This window comes from Pseudopipra pipra, chromosome 3, assembly GCF_036250125.1.
Source record: "Pseudopipra pipra isolate bDixPip1 chromosome 3, bDixPip1.hap1, whole genome shotgun sequence".
Taxonomy (NCBI): Eukaryota; Metazoa; Chordata; class Aves; order Passeriformes; family Pipridae; genus Pseudopipra; species Pseudopipra pipra.
In genome coordinates, this window is record NC_087551.1 from 69,252,599 (window position 1) to 69,269,021 (window position 16,423).

The following is a 16,423-nucleotide window of genomic DNA, read 5'->3' on the forward strand; positions in this document are numbered from 1 at the left end:
ATCCCAGTATGAACTGACATAAACATATCTGAAAGTTGATGAGGCAAAGCAGAGGTTGTCTCATGAAGCAATGTCATGAAACTGAACACGCAAATGATATGTAGTTATGCTACTCGCCACATTCTGTTTCACAAAATACTTCTTTCTTCATAAAAAGAAAGTAATTTTTATACGAGGCTACATAAATACACTGCTGGTATATATGTAACACTGGGAGGGGAATATGTGTTTTTGGTGAAAGATGACAATTTGTTGAAGATCCTGCTGCCTACAGGAAAAGGCTGTTCCTAGCAGATAACTCTGATTACGTCCCAAGAGTGTTTTGTTTTTCTTTAACGTTTCAAATCAAGTCTCTCTGAGATTCAACTCAACTTTCCATGTGTGTTGGTATGCTAAGGATTTTCTGTATCTTACCATTTAGGAGAAGATGCTTGGACAGCTTTCGTTTGGACACTGTTTCTGTATTGGCAGTGATGTGTGTGTCACAGTTTGGCATGACTCTGTTATAAATGTTTTGGACTGGAATGGGTAGCAATTCCAGCTTCTTATTCCTATAAGATAAGATAATGCTGATGTTGCTTAAATCTAGTACTATTCAATTGCTTCTACTTTAAAACAGCTTCATTTTTTATTTGATTTTAGTTGGCAAGCAGAATGGGAGTTTTTTTTCCGAAAAGATTTTCTTTTTTAGCATTTTCCTTCACCTGCAACTTCTCTTCCTTCCCCTGGCCGCAGTAACAAATAAATCCAAACGTATACTATAAGCCATTCAGTTGGTGCCAGCGACCTGTTGGATATTAAGGTGTACCTTTGTACACTTATAACCAGCTCTTCATAACCAAAGCAAATCAAAATAGTTTAGGTAAATGTCTCTGTTAGAACAACTATTTGTGAAAATAGACATCCATAAGAAGGGCACCTTTCACTGAATAGTCACATGGCTGCTTCCAGATTTTCATTTTCCCAAGCACAGAAACTTGGGAAGACAAGCTTTCATTTTTTAGTAATTCTGGACAGACAAACCTTTTGTCACCTCTTCTATTTATTATACTAATTGTAAAAGAAGCCTATATTGGTGTGCTTCGAAACCTATATTAATTTATTTTTCATCTCCTATGCTGTACTTTCCAAAGCTGTACTTTTCCGAAGCTCTTCTGAAAAGTGCTGGTCCGAATTTGGAGATATGTAACATGATTCAGAGCCTTCAAAAAAAAAAAAAAAAAAAAAAAAAAGGAAATATTCCTTCTACATGCTTAGGTAGAATGAAAATCATTAAGACTAAAACTGAGTTCTGTAAAGGCCCCCAGCTGAATACAAAGAAAGAGTGAATAATTTTTGGTTTACTCTGCAAGCCATGTCCAGCCCTTGCCCTTAATTATGTAGTTTCTCTTCCCTTCTCCGTTCCTGCCGCTCCACTTTCAAACCTATCATCTCCATTGTAGCCAAAGAGACAGGGCATGTGTTGTACCAAAGCCAAAGACATCCCCTGAAAACTTTCAAGCTTTCTACCCCCAAAATTCTGAAGATCTTTCAAGGCTAGAGGCATGGCAAATTTTGTCTCTGCCTCAGATTTAACTAGACACTCCTTGCTAGTTTTTGTCATACATGGTCTCAATGGAGGGCTTGGACTAGACTCCTTTGGCATGTATTAAAGTAGCTGCCTGCAATCCTGTACTGTAACAGTGGAATTCCACTGTAGGTTGAAACAAGCACCACAGCCAAATAAGTGGACCTGCCATCATTTCCATCCTTTCCATCCTTTTACCCTAGAACCAGCATAGGCTTCTTTTTTTCTTTTCTTTTTTTTTTATTTATGTTCTTGTTGTTGGTGGTGGGTTTTTTGGGGGGGTTGTTTTGTTTTTTTTTACTTATTTGCAAACTAGACTAAAGAATTCCCCCAGTTGATTTCAATCCTGGTCACTGCACAGGCATTTTTGCAGGGGGGAGGGAAAGAGGAAGTACTGCTGGGGCTGCATCCAGAAGTTCCACACCAGTGCTGGTCAGGAGTTCAGCCCCTTTTGGCAGTGGTGCCAGCCCCTGTCTCAAGTATTTATGGGACCAGCAGCATGGAGTACAGAGTTTGCCTTATTTGTCACTTCTCTGAGGAAATTATTAAATCAGTCTCCTGGTGTAGAAGAAAATAATGAGCTAATCTGGAGTCGAGATGCTGTTGGATTGTTTTGGACCTGGCTCATTTCTTAAGCCTCTAACTTTTCTGCATGCAAATGTTATCCAATTAGTTTGGAGGCAGAAGTAGAGTTTCTTAACTTGATTTTTTCTTTCCAGGCCAAATGCCTGGAAGCTAGGGAGGGAAGTGGATGGCACTAGAATAATAACCACCTTCCCTCAGCTTGAGCAAAGCAGTTAAGACCCAATTTTTTTCAGTGTTTTCAAAAATTCTGCCAAGATATACAAAAAGTGATGGGGGAGGAGGGGTGTTCATTTTTTCTCTTTATTCCTTGAAATGCTCAGGTTTTTTCTCAACCACTAAACAAAGAAAGCAAGCAGAGAAGAAGACGCTTTGGTTTGTACTTTACTGATAAAAAGTGTGTTCCTAAAACCTCTCTCAACAGCCTCCTCTGATTTGTAATGATTCTTTTTTATTCCCTTGAACCTGAACCCTCCACCCAAATGGAGTCTCAGCTTTATGATATCAGATGTCTGCTTGCTAATCAGGATTTAGAGCAATGTGATCCAACTGCCATGTTTTAGAGGAATATTCATTTGTTTATTGCTGAATGGAAATTCTATTTTCATAACTCCTCCTCATTTAAAGATGACCAGTAGAAGCAATTTGACCTAAGAAGCCATTCCCCTTTCCTTTCCTGCTTATGCTTACAGCATCCTTCAGGAGAGGTGCTGGCACAAAGATTTGCTGTTTCTGCAGCTGAAACAGGTTTTCACGATCAGTAATGCAGGGCTCCAAGTCATCTGTGTATAGCTGTAAAGTTACTCATCTAGCAGTAATTTCACAGATACCTCCCTTGTGGAAAGTTCGGCCATGTACTTGGGGGAGAATGGGACTTTAAAGCAGTTCAAATTCAGTCTGGCTTCACTGGTGTGGACACCTGGGCACTGAAAAGTGTATCCTCCATTTGCTACACAGTTACCATTCCCAAATGTGGACACCAGCAGAATCCTTACTCCTCCGTCTTCTAGGAGTTTACAAACTAAATGTTTTAACATCATTGTTAGTCTGTGCTTCCCCAGTTGTTCTTTCAAAGATTTTACCTCAAGGAAAAGTAAGGCATAGCTGTCATTTGAAATTTACTTGGGGTTGGCGAAATGGTGGCATTTGTCACTTTTGCTTTCTATCTTCTTCAAATAGGCCCTAGTGTGTGTCAAACTGGATATTGTTTTGACTTCCTTCTTCTCCCTCTTTGTTCTTCCAGAGAATGCCGAGTAATTAATACAGTATAAAAATGTAGTGTGGCACAGCCCCTTTTTTTTTCTTGTGTAGTTTTCAAACGAGGAGGCTGTCAAGAACCTACGTGAATCAAATTTCAAAACCATTTTGTTAAAATCACTAAGAGATATGGGGCTGACCATTTTTTTTTAGGGTTGAGTCTAAAATAATTGGCACACTTGCTGTGTGCTGTTGCGCGTTTCGTGTCGTTGACCTTGTCTCCCTGAAGTCTGAACAGCCATCATGTCAGTGACAGTGATGTGTCTGAGCAGTCTGAGGGAGTCCTGCAATTATTTTAATATTTTGCATAATACCAGTAGAAAATAATTAGTTGTGAAGGTTCAAATCCAATTACCTCCTTCCCTAAAACAGGAAAAATAGTGGAAGTTGGTGATAGATGTTAGCAGAGTGAGAAAAAAGTGTAACATAATTGTGGTGTTCCAGTCACTAATTATTTCTTCTCCTTTCTCTCTTATTTTACAGGGTATGTTTTCAAGCCATTTTTGAGGAAATGTGGTGAATGTAAACTTACTCTCTTTGGGGGGGAAATTTTGGTAAGTGGTGCTGTCTTGATCAATTTTGGTTTTCAATGAGAACTTCAGAAAGTTTTTTATGTTTTAGCTTTTTTCAGTTTTAATTTTTTTTTAGCTGACAGGAAATACAGAGATATAGTAGATTATATAGTTGATATGTGTTTGTCTTCCCCTGGTGTGGAGACTAGCAGTATGAGAAGCATTGACAGAGAACAGCATGCTGGGCCTCAGGGCGAGGAATGTGTTTTCATTTGCTCCAGTGGCATCTGCTCTTGTGTTTGTAGCTGTTCCATTCTGTTGAAGAGTGGTTGAGCTAAAACCTAGAGTAGAAGGAATAAAAATGTCTAATTTAAAAACACAGGGTACAAAAAAAAGCATGCTAGTTTTACAGAAAATAAAGAGCAAAAGTAATGCAGAGAGAGTACATACTTCCCAAAGTAGTGGGGGTGTCCAATCACTCTAAAATCTTTCCATCCGTTCCCAGGATGTCTGACTGGCATACTTGCCACATAGAACTCTTATCTCTGAGAGATAGTTAATGCTAAAGATAGTTAATACTCCTGTATACTATACCACTTTTCTATTCCTCCTTTACATACCATGTGACAAGCTTTGCTGCTTGTCTGGCTGTATTGTATGCAACACTTCCAGAGGCATCAGCTTCCAACAGGCTTCCAGTCCTACATTGCTGTGGAAATATGGCACATCATGGGTGACGTGTCTGTGCTGCTGAGCTGCACTGCTCTCATAGAAGGAGACAGAGAAGAACAGGAGGTAATTAGTGACATGCCCCAACTAGAGGGAAGTAATTCAGAGAAAATTCTTTCAAGCTGCAGAAAAAAGGCAGCAGATCTGAAGCAGTTTGTGGGCTCATCTTGCTTTTCCCTCTAGGAAACCATCAATATATACAGTTCTGGCTAGTACCAATCAATCACCATTACCCTTGGGAAAAAAACATGCCAGCAGAAGACTCTGTCCCTCCTTTCCTTTGGCCAAGCACAGTATTGGACTGGTGTCTTTTCTTCAGGCAGAATGTGCAGATTGCAGATGAAAACCGGCTTATTCTCCACTGGCAGAAGACTTCAGAATTGGATAGCCTGCAGGGTAGAAAGCTAAAAATCAAAGACTTGCTCTGTGAGAACACTTGTTCCTTTCTGCCATTTAAAAAACCCCAGATGTTACGTCATACAGAAAGATCTGGATTAGCTAGCAGATGTTTAAGTGTCCTTCTGTAAAATTTATACTCTTAGGGATAAGGTAAGGTAAGAAAAGATAAGATAGTCAAGATCAGAATTTTACAAAGAAGCTGGCCAAGCAGATGAAAAGTCCTGAACAATTGTACCTGGCTAAACCCTACTGCAGCTCATTCTTTTAAACAGTTTTCTCTCTTCAGGTCAGCTTTTCTGACAATTGTTCATGTTGTAAGTTTGCACCTATATCCATATACTGAGAAATACAAAGAAAAATTATTTAACTATAATTTAGTTGTAGGGCCAAAGATGAGCCCCAGGCCAGAGCATGAGTTCCTTAGCCCACGAGATTTTGTGGTGACTTTGATTACTACAGAAGAGGATAGGATCTATTTCTAGTTTTCTTTTTGGTGGTAGTAATGATAGTTTCATCCTAAAAGTTGTCCAGTGTCCTTACAGATCAACTGATCTTTGTGTGGGGTGTGACAAACCTATGGTGCTCACAGGTGAAGGAGAGCCATAATTCAGAAATAGTGATGCCATGTAACACCAAGGAAAAAAGTTTATCAGCAGACCTCAGTCAGATGGTTGTGTTCTAATTACCCTTCAAAGATGTGTCAGCTAAGACCAGCTTAGTCTCCATGGCTGACCTTAATGAAAGAGCATAGCCAAGAACAGCAAGAGGAAAGAGACAGAAGAAGCATGTTTCTTAGAATCATAGAACAATTCTAGTTGGAACAAACTGCCAAGTAATGGGCACAAACTGTCATCTTGTCAAACCACCACTTGAAACCAGTCCTATTAGGTCAGGTTGCTCAGGGCCTTGATTTTCAAAATTCAGCTGACTGGAAACTCTACAGCCTCCCTGGGAAACTTCCCTGTCTTCAGAGTGAAAAAGGTGCTTCCTTGTTGCTGCCTGTTGTTGTTCACTGTTGAGCAGTGCAAACTTTGAATCTTCTCTGCCTCTGAGAGAGAAGTCTTGAGGAAGGCCTCAAAATCAGGAAAGTTCCTTCTTGTGGCTCCAAGGAGATGTGGTGCCACACAGATGCAGTAAACTTGCTAGTGGGGAAAAAAACATAATCTGGTTCACAAAGGTTCTGCTTGGATGATGTTTCTCAACCTATAGATGAAGTTCAGACTTGAAGAGCAGAGCTGCTTGACTTGGTTGAATCTTGAAACTTGGAAGAAGGTTAGCTGACAAACTGATGCTCCTGAAAACTACCTGCTTTCCTGACTTGCTTAGAGATATAAATCAATGAAAAGAGGCACTTCTCACTGCTGGATTGTAAATATCCTGGAATTTCTTCAAGCCAGTCTGGAGCTGGGTTTGTACCACTCCATGCTTCAGGATTTTGCTCTAGAATTTGTTTTCCTACAGCCATTATAGTACATAAACAGTCTCTGCAAATTTTGTTTCTTTTCACAGATGTTCTTTTCACTCATCCCACTTCAAACTGTTTTCAATCTTTTATTTTGAGGTCGAATAATCACGAGAACTTGACTTTCTCATCTATAAGGATCTCTGATGCCACTGTATGGTTGCCTGTGGCATTCCAAATTTCCAGGGAGTTTAAAAATAATTGCAAAAAATATGAAACAAGGAAACAATTTTGCCCGGTCTCTGTCCCTAACCCACTGAATCCAAGAAGTACTGGACATCAAGAGAACATTTTGAATTTATCTTGACATAGCAGCTGAGCTCAGAGGCTCAGCAGTTATTTATTTGTCTTGTATCAAAGTCCTAGAAAAGGTCATGCAGCCTCTGGATCAAAAATTCATAATGGATTTAGGAACTGATTAGAGAAGTATACTTGAATGCTGGGAGGGGAATCTTGGCTGAATTTAAAACTCCCTCAGCTAAGCTGATGACAGTGTGAGAAGACCCCTCATTTGATGAGATTTCTCTAAAGCAGCATTGTAGATTTCAGAGCAGATATTCACATGGCACTGTAAGTCTTGCACTGACCATAGCACACGGCAGGCAGTCACAGAATGGCCACCCTCCACATCAAATACTTATGCAACTGCAAGGAGTAACAAGAAGCATGACTGATGTAGGACAGAAAACCTTGGGGTGATCCGTGTTTTATTTTTTCTCCCTAGTCAGACTGCTCTTTGCCAGTCCGCGCTCCCCTTGAAACTCTTGCCTATTGTAACAGCTTTTTATATTTCTAAGTGTGACTTATGCTGTACAATTTGGTGTTCTGTCCCTGTCTATCTAGACCCTGTAGTTGGTTACAGCCATCAAGATCAGAGGAGGATAAAGCTGTGAAGTGAATAGAGGGACTGCTGTACAGAAAACTTGACCATCTTCCTGTGCCAGGTGTGGCACTGTGCACTGGTCCATTTCCTATAGTTTCCTCTTCCTGGGAGAGCTGTGAATGTTTCAAACACAGGCCTTGAAGCTCAATGTATATCTTGGGGCCTGGAAATGCACGGCTCTTTGCCCTCTGAATTTAGGCAGGGATACCTCCCCACAAGTTCAGGGCTTTTTGATGTTTCAGCTGAAATCTGAGATGCTATGCTTCTATTTGCACGCTTCTCTGCAGATTAGAAGCAACTCATCTTAAACAATGGCTTCAGCTATTTCTAGTTGCTCAGATATATCATGGAAAATTCAGATTTCAGCTGCTAAGACACTCATCTGCTATTTTGTTTTGGTGTTTTTTCCCATTAAGAACAGTCAGGTTTTTCTTCTCTATTTTAAGCAAACAAAAAAAAAAGCAGATAATGACTGCTTTGATTTTAAGAAATTATATACACATCTTAAATTTTTTTGCCTTTAGAAAGATAGTGATACCTTGTGCATTCCTGGGTGTTCAATTTGTATGGTACAATTATTTATATCTCTGATGCCTACCAGAAATGCTATTGAATTTCTCTTGGTAATTCTTCACACTTTTTAGGTTTCTGACAAAAAGTATTATAGAGCAACTATGTAGTATCTGCAAAGAACTTGGAATATGTTCTCACTGCAAAAATAACCTGCTGTAACTTTTGCTTTATTACCTGTACTCTGCCATACACGCAAGAGACCTTGCCAGAATCATTAGCCATTCTCTGTAATTAGGGCTGACCTGGTGTATTTTGGTCCTATTTTAATAGCTTTTAGTTTTCCAGAATCATTAACTTGGGCACTGATGCGCCTCATAGAGTGCTTCTGTTGCCTACCATCATTATGTCTTCCTATGAGCTGAAGATTGTCTTCCTCCTTAGGAAGAAAAGTGTGTGGAGTGCTTGAACATTTTAATATATTTGGGGCTTACCAAGATTTGCTATGCAATGCTTGTGATTCCTTCCATTTTAGTCTATTTCTTTTCTTCCAGTCTAGTCTGTGTGGAAGATGTGCATGTTGGTACTGCTGAGTATAGTAAATGTTAAATCTGGCCCATAAGATTTCTAAGAAATGCAGTTTGTCCCTTGCCCAGAACTGCATGTGTCCAGTCCCAACCAGACTGGATTTAGTCTGCTCTCTGTGAAGCATTGTTATACTTGTGTTCAGTTTATTAAATCAGATAACCCTACACAGGGAGATTATGTTCCAGCCTCCTGCAGAAAAGATCTTTGTGTCTAAGTCTCTGTAATTTTCCCAAGTCTTTTACTACATTTCACTGGTAATTCATTTATTAGAGCTTTTTTTTTTTTTCCCGAGTTTGAGGTGATCCAATCGTTGGAATTGCTCAGCAAAAGAGAGTTAGTCCACGGGCCATCTATGTGGATATCTCTTGCTTTAGCCACTGGAGAAGCAATAGGGAAGAACAGTGAAGACATCAGGTGGAGCAGAGCACTATATGCAGCTGTACCTCTCACCTTTTTTAGCTGGCTCAGTGGTAGAGATGTGTGCAGCGGATCACGTTACAGCAGCTTAAATATCCATGATAGGATTTAGCAAGTGGTAAATTGGTTGTGTTGTTTTAAATCTAGATAATAAGCCCTCTAAGTGCTCTGTTGAAAGAAAAACATTAAGTTTGGAAATTTAGGTGTTGCTTTAGGGAGTGTTATATCAACACTGCTCTTTTCTGTATATGCATTGGTGCAGTCGATACAAAACCTCCTGTTCCATCACACTGGTATGTTCTCATACTTTATGTTCCCCTCCCTTCTGTCTAGAGAACTGAATACAAACATTTATGTCCTACAGGGCTATCCAACCCTTTAGAAGTACAGAATTAGATGTGGAACAGCCTTGCACTTGGTTTCATGTCCAGCTCTGATCATTTAATGTTAAAGTATAAGTGCAGCTTGGAGCAGGCAGGTCCCACCCAACTGGTAGTAGGGTCCTGGGGTGTTGTAGGTGGGAATTTAGTTGCTGGGAAGCATCACTTCCTTAGTGAGCTCATGCCAATTGAGGGGGTTTTTTTCAGAGGTTAGTAACTTAGCCTTGTTTGGCAATTTTCTGCAAAGATCAAAACACAAAGATTTTGCTTTGACACCTTGCAAGTTTATGGTCCAACTCACAAAACCTCTTGAGCTGTTCCAGGAGCAGCTAGAAGCTTTTCACGTGAACAATCACTCCACTTTCCCATGCCTTGCTTCAGAATTAGCTTGAAAAATCTTGGCTGACGTCATGCCAAAAATCCAAAACAGCAACAAAGCAAGGGGGAAAAAAACCCGCCCAACAGACATCCATCACGGAGAATATTGCCAAACTTGGGTCTGTTTGTGCCAAGTTTATAATCAGGCAGCAACAGGGTCTTGGTAGGTAATTCACTCAACCCACAGCTAATGAGCCCTGCAGCACAGGGAGTGAGGAGTGCTGCACAGAGAGCCTGGTATGCTGTGTGTAAGACACAGATCATATCTTGGATTAAAAAGAAAGCATAGCATGATTTCTGGGCATCAGATAAGGCTATTTCTGTGGATATTGCTCTTACTGAAGGAATAGGTGTTATAGTGACAGATAGATCTATAGGCAGGGTTTAAGGCACGAGTAGGGATGTAGATTTTCCTGACCTGAGTGTGCTGTACTTTGTCGTACAGCCACAGTGCTGCTTTACTTCTAGAGTTTCTTTTATGAAGTACAGGGGGAGGGAGATGTTCAAGTAATTCTCTCAACATTAATTCTGCCTCATCAATACTTCATGGATTTAATAGATTTTAGAGTTACAGTCATTTGGGAGATTATTTTATCTGCCAAGTTCAGCGGAGGTTGCTGAAACTAAGAGGACAGAATGCATGCGTGTGTGATACAGGATGCTGTGGAATCAGGATTTAATTATTATGGGATTTATTTAGGAGATTTCTCTGTGCTATTTGTGAAGCTTTATGTTGAGCACTAAATACTTTGCATATAGGCAAGTGATCTCTTCAACAAGAGTTTGGTATGGATCTCTAGGCGTAAGTGTCTGTTTCCACCTCACAGCAGAAGCACACTGCTCTAGTTCATCTCTCATTACATCTCCCTCTCACTTAAATGCTCATCTGGCACAAACGTAATGAAACTGCATATAAAGGATCATGAAGAGGAGGAGAGATCTCATTGCAGATTACCAAAGCTGAATATTTTTGGACATTGAGTTATTTATATTATCACTTTGCTACGCTCAAAGATAAAAGAAAGCCTTGGATGCAATCCAGAAAAATCAAGAACAGAAACTAGTGTAAAGATCATGCATTCGTGCATGTCTTGAGAATGCCTGCAGTGCTATATCACAATGCCCATTCCAAAATAAAAATGAAGATGAGTGGATCCTGAAGGCCAGTGCTCAGTGATGGGGAAGATTACTGCTTGACATTACACTCCATTAGCTGAGGTGGAAAGCTGTCAGGGAGCACTCTGCATTGTTCTGCAGTTGCCCTGCTAGCAATGGTAAACAACATTTGTGGGCTCCAAGGGGTCCCATACAGCCTCCACTGGTCTGGAAGAGTCACCTCTTCCCAAGACATGTTATCAGGGAAATTGCTGATGGTGATTTTTAGAAAATGTCCAGCGAGCTTAAATTCATGACAAGTTTTTGTTCATGTTAGCTCTGAAAACTCAGAGCTAACAGAGATTTATACAGCCTTCTCATAAACAGTGTTTTGTCCTGGTGACCTTTATACTTGTTCCCTACCCACCTATAGGAATATAATATAGCAAGTCATATTACTCCTATGGTTTCTAAGGAAGAGAAAATAATAAAAGATTCAACTGTGTAAATGTCATTCCTGCCCAGCCTGTTTAGTGTTATGAGACAGGGAGAAGTCTGCTTTGAATTTTTCCCTCTGGCAGGAGCTTGAAAAACCTTGAATATTGTGTGCATCCTCGATCATGTCATGCAACAGTAGTAGTGAGAAATATAAAATCTACTATCTCATTCTGCTAGGGTTTTGAGTGCTGTGCTGAGTGCTGAGAATCCTGCCTTTCTAGTCATACAAGATGATATCGAATCAACAACAACCTTTCAGGATAGCTATGACATAGCCACCATCGTGGAAATGTGGTTGGAATGGCTTGCATGACTGGAGTGCTGCAATGGATGGCTACAAGCTCTTCTGAAGGGACAGGCAAGGAAGGAGACATGGTGGTCTGGCTCTGTATATTAGGGAGTCTTTAGACTGTATAGAGCTTGATGATAGTGATGATAAGGTCTGGAGCACATGCAATATGAGGAGCAACTGAGGGAGCTGGGGTTGTTTAGCCTGAAGAAAAGGAGGCTCAGGGGTGACCTTACCACTCTCTACAACTACCTGATAGGAGGATGTAGCCAGGTGAGGGTTGGCCTCTTCTCCCGGACAACTAGTGACAGACCAAGAGGATATAGTCTTAAGCTGCACCAGGGGATATTTAGGTTGAACATTAGGAAGAAATTCTTCACAGAAAGGGTGATTAGATATTGGAATGAGCTGCCCAGGGAGGTAGTGTAGTCATTACCTCCTAAGTGTTTAAGGAAAGACTGGACATGGCACTTAGTGCCGTGGTCTAATTGTCATGGTGGTCTTCAGTCATAGATTGGACTCGATGATCTCAGAGGTCTTTTCTAATCTAATTGATTCTGTGGGATTCTGCAGTTCAGTGATTTCAGACAGCATTGATTTACTGACATAAGTTTTGTGCTTTTATTTAATCAGATTGCATTTCTTACCTTGTATTTTATTTTGTGTAAAACCATGATAACTAAAACAAGTGACTTTACAGGCAGAAGGATAAAAATAAAAATACCATTAAATGGTTTAGATTCTTTGTAAAATTATCAGTTAAATCAGGCATGAATCTTAAATGGGATCTAAAATGTTAACTACTTTGGTTCCTTAGGTTAACAGATGTTCCCATTCATGCAGTGAAGATGCTAGATAGAAAAAAGATTCTATGTGAAAGAAACTTCAACTGTATACTGTGGAAAGATTTTAGGTTGTCTCTTGTCCTCTTTTGCTACTTAGCAAAAGTTAGAGGTTTGTCTTTTTTTTCAGTGGGAACCTACACCAAATTATAATACAGTATGCTTAAAGCTAGTGGTTATATCAGTGCACCAGCATCTGTTGCTGTGATGGGTGCTGAGTGTGGTTAGCTTTAATTGGATTGACTCATCAGTCTAGGAAAGTCCTCATTTTGCTATGATATTTGTTGCTTGTGCGTGACACTTAAGAGTTTCTGTCTATGTTTTCCCCCTGTGCTAATTCCTCAATATAAGAACATTAATCTCTCTCTGCATGCCATTTACTATCAAACATAATCTCCTTTTCCCCATATTTCTTTCTGTTTACATCCTTTGATGAGAAATATTTAGGCCACTACATGTCTTTATTCTTGTCAGACAGAGTAGATGAAAGATCCATTACATGAAATTCTTCTCTATCTATAGAGCAGGATATCTCAAAATACATGCATAAACATATAGAAAGCATGGAGACTGACAGCTGATAGATGCTGTAGACTTTTCATTGTTTTCTACCATGGTGATTATGCCAAATGTGTCAAAACACAGGAAAACAAATTTGGATATGAGTGAAGCGGCACATTTTTTGGCTGAGAAGGCAATGCAATGTCCACAGTCCTATTTTTAAGATATACTTCATGACCATTTTGATATGTGCTAAATGTCTTCGCAGGAGCCCAAGATCATTCCATTTGCTTTTTTAAATATCTTTTCTCTTGAGTTTTGCCCTCTAACTGACTGTAATTACACAGGGAGGCTTAGTTTGAGTCTAACCACTAGCTTTCCTCTGTGTCATTAGATGATGTTGGAGGATTAGCATGCACGGTTGCAAATTACAGTATATGTCTTCATTTTCTTTTTTCGATTAAACAGTTTATAAACCAAGTGTTTCAGATGACACAGAGAGAGAGCATCCATCAAAGCTGACAAAGCAGAAGGAAAGCTTATGTTGAATTACAGCGCTGTTTGCAGCAGCCTTTTGCTCATCCCGAAGAAGTAAGAACATGCTGAACACATAAGCTGCATTGCTAGTGTAAAACAGAATTCTTACATGTTGATACTAAAGTATTCATAATTTCTGTGTTAGTGCAGCATGTGCCTTCCATGTGGTGTAGGTGTTATCCAGAAACAGTTACTTGGAGAAACTTGTCTGGTCATGCACATGGAATATGGCATTGACTGCTATCAGCAATAGTAAATCTTGCACGTAACTGTGGTCCTGTCTTGCTCTGAGCACTTTCATGTGGCTTATGCTCAGCAAAAGATGTAGCACCCTTCATCTAATGTCTCTTGCACCAGCGTGCAAAGGGTCTATGTATTGCATAGTAGGCAGAAAGCAGTCCAGCTTGAAAACATCTCAAAAAGTGGATGGATGTTGGGCATATCTCTGAGGAAGGAGCTCTGTTTCCAGACAGGGAGACCAAAGCACTAGAGCTGCTTGCTGTGCACAGTCAGTAGTCTTTGCAAAGACCTCACACTCACATTGGTTTTGGTACTTTGCTTTTCCCATCCAGCTTAGGTCCCCTAACTTACATCTGCTTTTATGCTTTTCTGCATCTGTGATTTGGGTGAATGTATGTGAGACCTGAATTTTAAATTTTGTGGGAAACACAGACCTGCTACTGTATAGTTGCAAGACCCCTTTTATAGCACCATTAATTTTCCAAAAATCAAAAGAAAATCATGTTTTTTCTTTGAGGAATATATTTGACACATCATTGAAAGTCATGTGTATTGTGCAGGACTTTTAATTGCTGTATGAAATATTTCTGTTATTTAATATCAAAAGTTTCAATCACTATATTAAATATTTCCCTAGTTGTGCTTCTGATTAAAGAAACAAAAAATTCCTAAGCCACCACTTTTAAACACTTCCTCTTCTCTAAAAGACCTCGTCGTCAATACTATGAGAGACCAGTACCATTACAGGCCACCATCCTGCTTCAGCAGGAGCTATAAGAGTGCTGCTGTCAAGTTACTGAGATTGCTTTGCTTCCACTGTAACCAGCAATTCTCGTGGTATTTTTTTCCCAGAATATTTCTCCTGGTTTTGAAGCTACCCATGAATATAGTCAATGTCTTCCTATGCTCTTTTTTTTGGATTTCTTATGTCTGGGATTTGTTCCAGGAGCTTTTTGGTGTAGCTTTAGGCTCCTCTGGGTTGGAGATGCTTCTACTTGTCATCCAGACAAGAACTTTCCTTAATTATTTAAGACCAGGAAAAAAAAAAGAAAAAGGTAAAAGCACAACAAAAAATATAAAACCTTTTTCCATTTCCATGGTGGAGGAAGAAAACACCCTAGGCACAGCTGGCAATTAGTTGTATATTTTCTTCAGGTTTATAACCAGCTCTGATAGAAATCTGTTCTTTGATGGACAGTTCTCTAATGATAGTGGACAGCGAGAGCAGAAAATTTAATATGCTCTGCAAGTCAGGGTTGGTTGAAGCACCAGAAAACTGTGAAAGTCGAAGAGAAATCCCCTTGGAGCTTGCTTTGTCTGCTCTCAACTTGCCCTTTCTTGTGTTTAACCAGTTTGAGTCCAGGTCATCTGCCCTAGGCTTATTTGTGTTAGTGGAGTGGGGGAGTGTGAAGGGAGCTGCTTTTTTTTCTGCTTTTTTTTCTTTAAACCCAGAACACACAAGGAAAACAATAGGTTGGTTGAAATCATGGCAGTTCATGCAAAGTGTCAGAGTAACTGTTGGTTGTTGTTGTCAGAAATCTCTTCTTGGTCAGTTTGGCAAGATATAAATTAGCAAGTGACTCTCCAAAGGTACTTCTGTGGTTATTCAGCATATTTACTGTGCTAACAAGTTTGACAGTAGTTTAACATGTCCAGCAACCTCCAATTACGCTTTCTGTAATTTACAGAAGCAATTCCTTCTGATGTTGCATGCTGTTATCCTGTAAGGGTCTGGAAACATCTAAGCCATCCCAGTCCATTTGTTAAATTTTATAGGTGTTGCTTATCTTAGGATTAAACAAAGACTTGAAAAATAGGATTCTTCAGTGGAGCCCAGTTAAATCTTTTGCAAAGACTGTTAAAGTATGCAAATAGCAGAAACTGACACTCCAGATCATTTAAATCTGTATTACCTCTTCAGTGGATAACTTAAAAACCCCACTGATTATGTAAATGTATTCAGAAACCAGTAGAAGGCTTAAGTATGTGAGAAATCATACTTTTATGTGCTGTAAGTCATCTCACCTGTGTTGTGTTTGTTCTGGGTGAAAAACAGTGTCTGACCGTGACTGGGAGCCTCTCCAGGGAACTCGTCCTCAAACCTCTGACACTGTGATTTACAGGAACAGCACTGTGAAACCTCTTGAACCTTTTGGAGCTTCCTGTTTCTTTCTTGGTCTTTTCAAGACTAATGCAATTTTAGCTCTTTCTTAGCAATTAGACTAGACACATGCAATTTCCTTGTAAAATTGCTTGAGCAAGTCCTTTGGTAAACTGTAATAAACTTGTTGTGGCTCAGGGGTGTTTGGCAGAATAATTAAACTGGACTCTAGTGCCACAAATAGGTATATAGTTAAACACCACAGATCTGCTAAGGTGCTTGGTTAAGTTTCTATAAACATAGTCTCTGTCATGGCCTTATGTGTCTTCTGTTTATGGTTTCTGCTACAATCTGTGCATTGTTCTCTCTGAAAAATCATGTTTTAAGTACATTGAATGATAAAGCAGTTGTATCTCTTACCCCACAAGTGTGCCAACATTAGACAGATTCACGTTGATTTGTGCCATGTCTGTCTTAGGTATTAATTTTAAAATAATACCCTGGAATGTGTTTATTTTAGAATAATACTATTTTAAAACAATACCCCTGAATGTTCAGGGATTTTAAGACAAAGAAAAGAGAGCAGTTAAAGATTTCACACAAATCAAGAATCACCTTTGTGAGTATCTTTCCAAATAAGCCTGAGAACTGTACAA

The 16,423-nt window shown here is 39.6% G+C and overlaps 1 protein-coding gene across 4 annotated transcripts in view; it reads left to right on the forward strand.

The window, feature by feature from the left end:
- The window catches only part of FYN (FYN proto-oncogene, Src family tyrosine kinase), a 143,945-nt gene that overhangs the window by 56,913 nt on the left and 70,609 nt on the right, over positions 1-16,423 (forward strand). For all 4 annotated transcript variants that reach the window (XM_064649742.1, XM_064649741.1, XM_064649739.1 and 1 more), the window contains exon 2: positions 3,890-3,960. The gene's annotated coding sequence lies outside the window, so the exon portion shown is untranslated. The remainder of the gene's footprint in view (positions 1-3,889; positions 3,961-16,423) is intronic.